This window comes from Amblyraja radiata, chromosome 23 (genome assembly GCF_010909765.2).
Source record: "Amblyraja radiata isolate CabotCenter1 chromosome 23, sAmbRad1.1.pri, whole genome shotgun sequence".
NCBI classification, from domain to species: Eukaryota; Metazoa; Chordata; class Chondrichthyes; order Rajiformes; family Rajidae; genus Amblyraja; species Amblyraja radiata.
In genome coordinates, this window is record NC_045978.1 from 15,230,885 (window position 1) to 15,242,168 (window position 11,284).

An 11,284-nucleotide genomic window follows, 5' to 3' on the forward strand; every position below is an offset into this window, starting at 1 on the left:
GGGACCTCAGCACCCCCACACAGGGTGATCAGACCCCGGGTCGGGGCTAGTCGAACCTCTTGCGACTTTGGAGCTTCCCGACATCAGTCTCTACCCGAGACTGCGAGCTCCCCGATGGTGAAACCCGCAGGCCGCAGTTGGAGCTTTGATCCAGGCAAGGAATCGCAGGCTCTGATGGTAAGTCCACGGCCCCACGGTGGGGCTCAAAGTCAGTCTCGAGCAAACCTCCAGCTCCATGATGTTAGGCCGCGGAGGGACCGGAGATACGATCTGGAAAACAATTGCATCTCAGCAAATTAAGGGATTGAAAAAAGGTTTCCCCCAACCCCCTCTACCACCCTCTACCCTCCACATAAAACAAACCAGAGAACATTAACACAAACTTTTTAAAACATACTAAAAATAACAAAAAATAATAACAATAAAAAAACCATTGCTGACTGCGCCACCCGGTGGTAGAGTTGCTGCCTTACAGCATTAGAGACCCGAGTTTGATCCTGACTACGGGTGCTGTCTGTAAGGAGTTTGTACGTTCTCCCCGTGGGTTTTCTCCGGGATCGGTTTTCTCCCACACCCCAAAAACACACAGGTTTGTAGGTTAATTGGCTTGGTACATTTGTAAATTGTCCCTAGTGTGTGTAGGATTGTGTAAGTGTACAGGGATCGCTCGTCGACGCAGGTGCGGTGGGCCAAAGGACCTGTTTCTGCGCGGGATCTAAACTAAGCTGGTTGAGACAAGTACAATAACAATATTTAAAATACATTTAAATCTTTTAGTAAAGGTTTAGAGGGATATGGACCAAATGCAGGCAAATGGGACTAACATAGATTTAGGTCGGAATGGACAGGTTTGGCTGAGGGGCCTGTTTCCATGATGGGTGATTCTTTGTCTCTCTGATTGCTGTAGGGAACACCTCTATTCACGTAATTCACTCGTTTTCTCCTTCTCCCTCTCTTTCTCTCTAAGATCGGAAAATAGGCATTAAGTCAGCTAGAAACTAAGGTACATCTGTCACAAAAAACCGCAGCATGAATCACCATTTTAATTGTGATTTAATTCCCTTCAGACTGTTGCTCAAGCCTTCTGTACACATTGTTTCAGCGCAAAATACAGTTCATATCATAACACAATCCTTATAGTGGCAACGGCAACATTTTAAAATCTATAAACCAGTTTCACATACAGTACAAGATAAACGATAAAGAAAACTTCTTATTTCAAGAAAAATGCTGATAATGTAAATAGCTCGTTCTAAGCTTCACCCCAGTCTAGTTTCATTCAAAAATGACTGAGTCAAGCACTTGCACATCTGAACTTTATTTTGGAAAAACACAATTACAGTTCCCACTACTATACCTAACCACTGTGGGTTCGATCCTCGTATCTGCCTGGCCAAGCCCTCCTAGCCTCTTGCAAGCAAAGACACTCCAGAAGGTCACGCAGTCCTAAGCATTCTCCCAGAAGATTGACGCAGGACCTCGTGGGAGCGGCCTTTTTTAGGTCCCCGAACCTTTAACATTGCCTTTAGTGTGGTCAGTAGCAGAATCTGGAAGGTGTTGACGGGGACGTGTTGAGAATAAAATAGACTGAATGTAGGAGTAGTGAAAATGAGAATTAGATGTTGAGCATGGATTCAGTGGGCCAAATTGGAATTTTCTTAACCTTGTGATTTAATGACAACTACAATGAACTAATGTGGTTTGGAAACGCAAATTTATGGCAATTACAAGTAACCAGCAAAGACAGATCATGTCATTATTTTTTTCATTTTGTTTACTTAGTTACTTGTAATTCAAAAAATAGACTGCATCTGTGTACACCAACGAGAAGGACAAGGACAATAAGACAGTGGAGAATACTAATAGCTGGGTAATTTAACATCAAGAAGGAGGTGGTGTTGGGCTGTTGAAGAGCATTAAGGTAAATGAATCTCCAGGGCCTGATGGGAACTATCCCAAGTTATTGAGAGAGGCAAGAGAAGAGATTGCAGGAGCCTTCATGAAGATCCTTATATCTTCTCTAGCCACAGGTGCCTCCGGAGGGCAGGCGAGTGGCCAGTGTTATTAATTTGTGTAAGAAGGGAGGTAGAAAAAATCCATAGAATTATAGGCAGGTAAACCTGAAGTAATTAGCAGCATCTTTCATTATGTAAAATGAAGTCTAAAATGCCACCTCACTCCAACAATAACAACTGTTTCAGCCCTTTGAACAAATCAATGTAAAATGTAGACACCCATCATCATTATTCCCCATCTGCAATGAAGCAGCTGGAAATCGCCAACATCCAAAGTTAAAGTGAAGTTTATAAATACATAGGATAAGATGTTGGGGGTATTTCTTAAGACAATTACAATTTCTTAGCCAAATAGAAATGTGATGCTTTAGAGGCGTAGTTCTTTTGAATGTTAGTTGAACCATTTAGGACAAATGGGCGATGAAACGTGTGATGCAATTGAACCTTAAACACTCCAAGCCACAATACTCATGCCCATTTGCACACTTAGAATTGTTTGCACAACTGAGATAAAGACATGGCAACTCTGAGACTCAGCTGGTACTTCTCATCAGGTCTACAAGTTAGAATCACCAACTGATGCAAACTGCTGAGATTTTTTAGCGAAGTGCACTCTGGTTACATGTGTTTCCTCTTGTAAAAAACAATGGCTCATGGAGCAAATCACTTGTAGGATTATTTCATCTTCTGAAGGAATCATTATAGGGAGATCAAGTATCCAAGTCTATATTGAAGATGAAGAAATTAGGATTTAACAATAATAAATGAAAAAGTGACACATTAAAGTCAGGAGGTAAAAAGGCATTTATTTTACCTTGAAAGTGCTTCTTCTCTGCTTCTGATATTGCAAGCGCTCATCCAAAGCAGCAGAAGACAGACAGAAAGAAAGGCCATTGTTGCTCCCAGCCCAGGTGTATGATCTTGGAGCTTGAGTGAAAAATAAAGGACATTAGAACAAACAAGGCAGTGGAAGAGAGAGAGAGCAAGAAATGCTAATATATGCTTGAAGAACGGGTGTACAGGATTACATTTCAATTACTTGTCCCTCGCTCATACACTGAAGAGACAGTTTGGCAGCCACTTTGGTTGGTCTGGAGACAAATACAGGTCAGATCAGCTAAGAGTAGGACTTCAGTGAATCAGAAGTGTTTTTACAATCATCCAGTATTTTATGGTTACAGCCTTTAATTCCAGATTACTTAATTGTTTGAATTTAAATTTCATGGCTTTTTTTGGATGGATTTGTCTTCAGATCAGAGATGACAGTCCCGTAATTTAGTCTCAATCAGACTGCCTGCAAATAGTGGGACATGCTGAGAGTAGCTCATACTGTACGCACAAGGTTTGAGTTTGCTAACATTATTTTGACAGAAAAAGAAAGATAACAGCAAAGGCTACCTGCGGATATATAACAAGGCGTGTGAATCTTGAACACACCATATGGTGAGGGTGGAGATTGATTTTCATGATCAATAATATTCTTGAGGAGAAGATGGTGCTGAGAACACATAGGTATAGAATGATGAAGTGAGGGAACTGAAGAAACAAGCGTTGTGTAAATTAGTTGTGAAATGCTTTGGACACCTATTCTCCCCTCAGGTAGTCATAGGTACCTCATTTGTAAAAGTAGTTCTGAGTTTGTAAGAGTTTGTAAGAATACTTAAATTCACAGTCATTTAAGATACCAAAGAGCTATGAACTTAGCAAAGACTATCAGAAGTTGTGAATGAATGAAATTCCACTGATAGATTCTTTCAGGCGTTGTAACATTAGAGCGTTTTTGGATCATGTATTCAAAAGTAGGTGTATAATTGCTTGAAATATGAAGGAATTTAGTGCACATGCTTGGCCACCAAAAGCTTGTTCTATATCACTCTATCTCTTGTTTCCCTTTCCTCTGACTCTCAGTCTGAAGAATGTTCTCGACCTTAAACATCACCTATTCCTTTTCTCCAGAGATGCTGCCTGACCTGCTGAGTTACTCCAGCTTTTTATGTTTATCTTCGGTTTAAACTAGCATCTGTAGTTCCTTCCTATATATACACTCCTTAACATTTAACTTGTTGGGTGTGATTGCTACTTACGTGGAGATGGGGCCAAGAATGCCATGGAATTCCATGTTATGTCATTCACTGAGGGAATAGTGGTTGCAACCCAAGAACAATTTCCAAAGCTCTGAAAACAAAGACATGTCACGTGACTGCATGTGGCCAAATCACTATGAATATGTATCAATAATGTCTATGAAACATGTATTGTATTGAATCTAAGTTGTACATCAAGAGAAAGGACATGCAGCAATAAGTTAAATCATGAAGCATGAGACATCAGATAGGGTTATTTTCATGCATGCAGCTTTGGTGGACAGTGTGAGTTTCTTGTAATAAATCACAAAGATGGAATCTACACTAAACTATGACCACTGCAGTTGATGCAGTTTACTTTGTAAAGCAGCTGTGCTACAAGCAAATATAATGTGAGACATCAGTGCTTTAAAGCCACACATAACATTATCACACACAAATACTTTACACTGCTGTCTCCTTCAGGAAAATGGGTGTAAACACTTCTCACAATTACATACAATCATCACATGTTGACGAACCGCCTTCGTCAATTTCACCTCCTCAAATCTGCATAGGTCTCTAATTTTTTTATTCACCCTTGGAACCGAGGAAATTGCAGCCTCCCCACACATTAAATGAGACCCTAGCAGTTCCACCGCTTTAAATGACCTTTCATCCATTGACCCACAGTTTGAACTCTTCAATAAACATGTGTCTGTTGTGCTCTAGGCAGTCTGTAAATTTCTGGATTATTATAAAATTCTGGATTATTATAAAACCAGTTTTCCGTAACAATCTGAAATGTCACCCATCCTTTTTCCCCAGAGATGCTATAGTGTCTCCATCATAAATACATATAGGATTAAAACACAAGATACAGTATTATGATCCCCTTGCTCTTACAATTACCGTACATAAAAAGGTTACCACGGAGCCTCAGAGTGATAGGACCTTAGAGGTTCAACATCAAGAGTCTCTGAGAGAGCTTTAGCTGAAAATTGATTCAGATTATCCAGCCTTGTCACTGTTCAATCAAAGCTTTCACATGATGTGGTTCATCTTACATGTGTGAAATTGGATTTTCCATGCTGCCTGTGGCAAAGACTGTTCCAGAATGGAAGTGAAGACAATCTCAGAGTGTAGGGCCTGTCCCACTTGGCGATTTTATCGGCGACTGCCGGCATAATTGACTGACGTATCAGGTCACTGAAAAAGTCGCGGCACGATGCGGCATAACGCGGTGGTGACGCGGCGTGATGACGTATTGACGCACGGTGTTTCCGCAAGTGTCGCAACATTTTTTTTGTCGGCGCGTTTGAATTTTGAAATGTTGATATGATTTTGATATGATGTCGGCCGTCGCCAGAAAAAATCACTAAGTGGGACAGGACCTTGTGAATTTTATAATAATCCAGAAATTTACAGACTGCCTTCAGCACAACAGACACATGTTTATTGAAGAGTTCAAACTGTGGGTCAATGGATGAAAGGTCATTTAAAGCGGTGGAACTGCTAGGGTCTCATTTAATGTGTGGGGAGGCAACTAGCACATCTTTACACTTCACGTTTTGCTGAGTTGGTAGCTTTGGAAGGGCAGGAAGGGCACAGGGACACAAATTAAATTTTAATGTTAAGGGGAGACTCACATGAAACATTTTGAAAAGCACTGAACAGTTGGGTTCAACACACATGCTTGGTTTGTACTTGCTACTCACAGTATTAAATGAAAACATTTCATTTTTCTGATTTTATTTTTTTTTAATATTTGACACATATGGTTTATTAGATATGCAAATAAAAGTTTTAAAACAGATGCCCCATATTTATTTATTTTTTTATATATGTTTTTATATATATATATATGTTCTTAGTTAATTTAGATAGTAGGTAGATTAGTGCCATATTAAAATGGCCATTAATGTGACCAGCCATCTTAACACAGATTTTCTAAATTTCAAGCATGCATGAAGTACTTTGATAAATTGATCAGCAGGATTCTCCATTACAATGTTTTTACTGTATATAGACAGTGATTTCACTGAATTACTATGTATTTTAAAATGCAGTAATAGGCTGTATTTGATTAAAGGAAGAATATACTAGGATTAGCTTATAAATCAGGTAAGATGCGACAGAACGTGGGGGGGATTCAACATAGCTTTTAGTTGCAATACCTTGTTCACCAAGATACATCATTGCAGAAAGTGATGTCATTCTGTATTTGAGCAAGGCTGGAATAAATGCAAATTCGATTGGTATTTCATGTAATGTAAATGCACTTAAGATCAGCAAGTATATTTTAATTTTCTCTAAATGGTCATTCTATTTTTGGAAAGTTTAATATAGTTTTAATAGATAATTTCACAAACTACAAAGCTATCAGCAAGGGCAAAATACTGTAGGCACTGGATAAACCAGAAAATGCTGGGCATACTCAGCTTGTGCAAGAAAACACAGGAAAATCACACTACTGTTTCTGCTCAATAGTCCATTATCAGAATTGGAAAAACAGTTAGAAATAAAACAAGTTTTAAGCTGCATAGTACGTACTTGCATCACCTGGAAACTTCGGATCTCTCACTGGATTTATTACTCAGGCATAAAATTAAGTGTTTCATTTTTCCCACTTACTCACTCTAACCTACATCCCTCTGAACCTGGATCACTTTGGCAGCCAGGGATTTATTCCAATATTGTGATCAGACTTGCTAACAAAACTTGCTAACATTGCTGTTGTTTCGTGAATGATAGCCATCTGGCAGAGGCTAAACTGCTAAACTCTCTGACATATCTTCATATCTCTGCAGGACCATGACTGCACCACTGAACAACAACCCATTGGTTTCCACATAGTAACTGTTTTCCCCTCCTCTGGAGATTTTTGCTCTTTCACCTCCAGCCTCACAGACACCAACCATGCTCAGCTCATTTCTGTGATGTTTATAGATGGGCACATAGATATGGAGAAGATGAAGAAGTATGGATCATGTGCAGGCAGATTACATCAATTTAGCTTGGCATCATGTTCGGCACGAGCATTTAGGTCCAAAGGGCCTGTTCCTGTGCTGTAGCTTTTGTTTCAGCTTGTTCTTGTCCCACAGAATTCATGACTTTCATCTGCTTTGGACTGGTTCTCCTTCCCATTTCTATCTGCAACGTTTCTGATGCTCTCCGCCACTTTAAAAGTTTCTAATGTTAGCGTCCGACAGGTCATTTCCACCATTTCCCCAATTTCCTCACACCTTTGTCCTATTTCAGAATAGTGTGATGGTCCTTCACTTATTTCTTGAATGGAGTCCTCCTCCATCACCAGGCATCCTGTCTGCTGATCTTGCCTCACATTTAATAGCTTTGTTCTAAACTTCATTCACCTCCTTCAAAGTAAAAGCATAGCAGTGGAACAAACAAGAGCTCGTTTGGAGATTCAAACCAGGGCAGGACTCACACAGTGATGGGCAGGACTCTGGGGACCGGGGTAGAGCAGAGGGATCTGACAGTACAGATACACAGTACCTTGAAAGTAGCATCAAAGGTAGATAGGGTGGTCAAGAAAGCCTTTGGCACATTGGCCTTCATCAGAGTATTGAGTATAGAAGTTGGGATGTTATGTTATAGTTGTACAAGACATTGGTGAGGCTACATTTGGAGTATTACATTCAGTTTTGGTCACTATGTTATAGGGAATATGTTGTTAAGATGGAAAGAGCGCTGAGAAGATTTACAAGGATGTTGTCCAGGCTCAGGGGACTGAGATATAGGGAGAGGTTGAGTAGTCTAGAACTTTATTCCCTGCATTCCTTGTTTCAGTACTACTTGTGACTAGTCTTCCTACCACCTTTCTCCCCGTACACACGGCCACTTTGATTAAGTGTTTTGGTGATGTTTAGAAACATTGATCAAGTGTTTAGATGATGTTCCCTGCTCTCATAAAGTACTCAAAGGTTTCATCATATTGGTCACAAATTTCCTTTGTGGTCTTACTTTCCTTCCTTTTTATGACTCCTCTGCCTCCATTTCATGGGATAGAATATTGAATTGTCCACTACTAGTCTGACTCCAATGTTTTCATAGATAACCTATTCCAATGCTGCTGAGATGGTTTCCATTTCTTTATGGCTTCCCCTCTGCCATAATGAAATGGACTCTCAACCAAAGAGAGACACAAAAAGCTGGAGTAACTCAGCGGGTCAGACAGCATCTCTGGAGTAAAGGTTTGGGTGACATTTCGGGTCTTGACCTGAAACATCGCTCATTCCTTTTCTCCAGAGATGCTGTCTGGCCCGCTGAGTTACTCCAGTTTTTTGTGTCTATCTTTAGTTTAAACCAGCATCTGCAGTTCCATCCTGCACACATGGACCCTCAACCGTGTCTAATTCATTAACAACCCTTGTGCTTTCAAGCCCATTCCTTCTACACAATTCTGTGCAACCACAGAGCACCTCCTGTGTCATTCATTGTACCTTGCGCCTCATCCTATCACAAAACTTCTCTACTGCTCTTCCCACTCCTCCCCCTTTCTCTATAATTTAGAACATTACATTTATAACTTTTTCCAATTCTGATGAAAAGTCATCAATAAGAAACATTAACTCTGCTTCTCTCACCACGTGGCCTGTTGGATATTTCCACCATTTCCTATTTTTATCTGTCATAGTTTAGTTTAGTTAAGTTTAGTTTAGTTTAGTTTAGAGATACAGCGTGGACACAGGCCCTTCGACCCACCGTGTCCGCACCGACAAGCCATCCCCGCACACCAACACTGTCCTACCCACACTAGGGACAATTTACACATACGCCAAACCAATTAACCTACATACCTGTATGTCTTTGGAGTGTGGAAGGAAACCGAAGATCTCGGAGAAAACCCACGCAGTCATGGGGAGAGCTTACAAACTCCATACAGACAGCACGAGTAGCCGGGATCGAACCGGGGTCTCCGGCGCTGCAAGCCCTGAAAAACAGAAACTCTACCGCTGCGACACCTGCATTTTAAATTTGATTTAGTTTAAAAATAAGGCAACTAATCTAGAAAGATTTTAATTTCCTGAACGGCCTCTGCAATTCTTTTGCTTTTCAACCAAAATGATGGGTGTGGGAGGAAAAATAATCTGAGTAAAGGCCAAAGAACATCTGAACAAAAGTATTTTTAGGAAGTAATCACAGTACTTGATATTTACTGAGTGCTGTAAAATTGCTACAGTTCATTGAATTCTCAAATGTGAGGTGGATGTAGTTCTGACTACATTTCTGTAGCAATGTCCCAAGTTAGCTGTGGGAGTTATGGTTTGCTCAGGCACTTGTACCCTGAAGACTCAAAGGTCAGTTATGGTTGAACTCGTGCCAACACAAATAGCTGGAAAGTACAAAGCTGTAGGTACGGGATACTGAGTTGGATGATCAGCCATGATCATATTGAATGGCGGTGCAGGCTCGAAGGGCAGAATGGCCTACTCCTGCACCTAATTTCTATGTTTCTATGTTTCTATGTATTAACTGATAATAATGTAGCTAAATTATGAAAATATGCCTTAGCATATATATTTAAAAACAATACTTTTAATAATCTTCAGTTCCAGGGCTTTTAATCAAACCTGCGATTAATATTTTATGGATACTTATTATCACATCTCAACAGGCAGAACATCCACTCCACCAACCACCGCCCCCTCCCCCACCCTACCGCCCCCAATCCAAACTCCCATCCTACCACCCCACCTTCCACCAGTCTCAGAATTGTAACTGTGCCCACAGCCCATCCTGGGAAAAGATAATGGAAGGAGTAATCATTTTAACTATTTTATCTCTCAGCACCAATCAACCTGCTTTTCATTAATTTACTAATTTACCAATTCCAAATTGGGCTGTTGGCAAGATGTCTCTGAAGGCGTGGTTGAAAATATAATTGGCACTGATTTTTTACACATCACTGTGCATCAGCAGACAGTGTACGACACTGGCTACCCAGGTAACCAGATAAATTGCTCCAGGTCAGCACTGGTGGGTTAATTGTTTTTTTAGTTTTCATTTCAGAGGTGGAGCATGGAAACAGGTTCTTCAACCCACCGACTGCACCGACCAGCATTCAGTTATATACCAGTTCTATGCTACGCACTATGGACAATTTACAGAAGCTGATTAACCTACAAACTTGAATGTCTTTGGAATGTGGGAGGAAACCAGAGCACCTGGAGCACAGCAGTCATAAGGAGAACGTATACATTTCGTACAGACAGCATCCAGAGTCAGGATTGAACCTGGGTCTCTGGTGCTGTAGGACAGCAACTCTACTACTCCACCACTGGGCTGCCCAGTTCCTCTGAAACTTCCTTCATAGTGGGTCCTTCTATTGATATAGTCTTGAGAGTGAAGGTGAGCCACATGATGCATAAGATTGATTGCTGCTTTTTTGAGTCAATTACTTTGATTGAGAAGGATAATTTGATTTACAGTAACTATCATATCCTAGATTATCTCTCCCTTTGTTCACTTTTGTTCCCTCCCTCCCCACTAGTACCTAGAATTATTAACCCCCCCCCATCTAGTTCCATCTGCCCAGCAACCAAGCACCTATCCACTTGGGCTTCACTCCCCCAATTAGGTTCCATCTGCCCATCCCTCCCTTAACTTGGTCACCGATCAGCTTCCAGCCACTACCTTTCAGCCCCTATCTCCACCTTACCTCTCCTCTCATCCTATCTGGCTTCACCCAGAGAGTTGTGAATCTGTGGAATTCTCTGCCACAGAAGGCCAATTCACTGGATGTTTGTCAAGAGAGACTGAGATATAGCTTTGAGAGCTAACGAAATCAAGGGATATAAGGAAAAAGCAGGAATGGGGCACTGATTTTGGATGATCAGCCATGATCATAGCCAAATGGCCTACTTCTGCACATTTTCTGGTAATATGTTTCTGTTTCCTCAGCCATTTTCTTTTTCCTTATTTGTTTCTACTTAACACCTACCACTGCTGCATTTCTTCCTCACCCTTTCTTACTTAGCTCTATTTGCTCATCCACTTTCCACCTGTCTCCTACCAGACCCCTCTCTCCTCCCTCCCTCTCACTTCTTTATACTTGCTATCATCCTGCTACACTCTCAGTTCTGAAACTGTCTCAACCTGCAATATTGATCAGTCTCTTACCAACACAAATGCTTTTGTATTTTACACTAAAAATATCTTCAATCATTAATATTTTAGATGCTC